The following is a 387-nucleotide window of genomic DNA, read 5'->3' as shown; positions in this document are numbered from 1 at the left end:
TTCTTACAAATGTTGCCATTATTTCTTGCTCTAAGGGCGTTTTGTGTGTTGTTGCCTTTATTCTTTTTTTTCGTTTCTCTATTCTTTTTCCTCCCACCTACAAGTTGTCACGGAAAAGGTATTGCGATTCTAGTGTTTGCATGAGGCCAGTTGAAATTGCCATTCTCTTTCTACGACGCTGCAGCATTCTCCAGGACTATGTGTGGGTATTTACTCCCAACTGTATATATATTTTTCCTAGGGTCGATGAAATCGTGAACTGTCCACGTTAATTTACCAGCGTTGCGGAAAAGACTTAATGGGAGTCTGCGCTATGGTGCTGGGGCGAAGGGGGAAGTGAAATAAAGTGAGTGGACACACCTCATATTGCAAAGAATTCTCAGTGTG

This window comes from Trypanosoma theileri, assembly GCF_002087225.1.
Source record: "Trypanosoma theileri isolate Edinburgh chromosome Unknown TM35_Tth_110_V1, whole genome shotgun sequence".
Classification (NCBI taxonomy): domain Eukaryota; phylum Euglenozoa; class Kinetoplastea; order Trypanosomatida; family Trypanosomatidae; genus Trypanosoma; species Trypanosoma theileri.
This window is presented reverse-complemented; position numbering follows the sequence as displayed.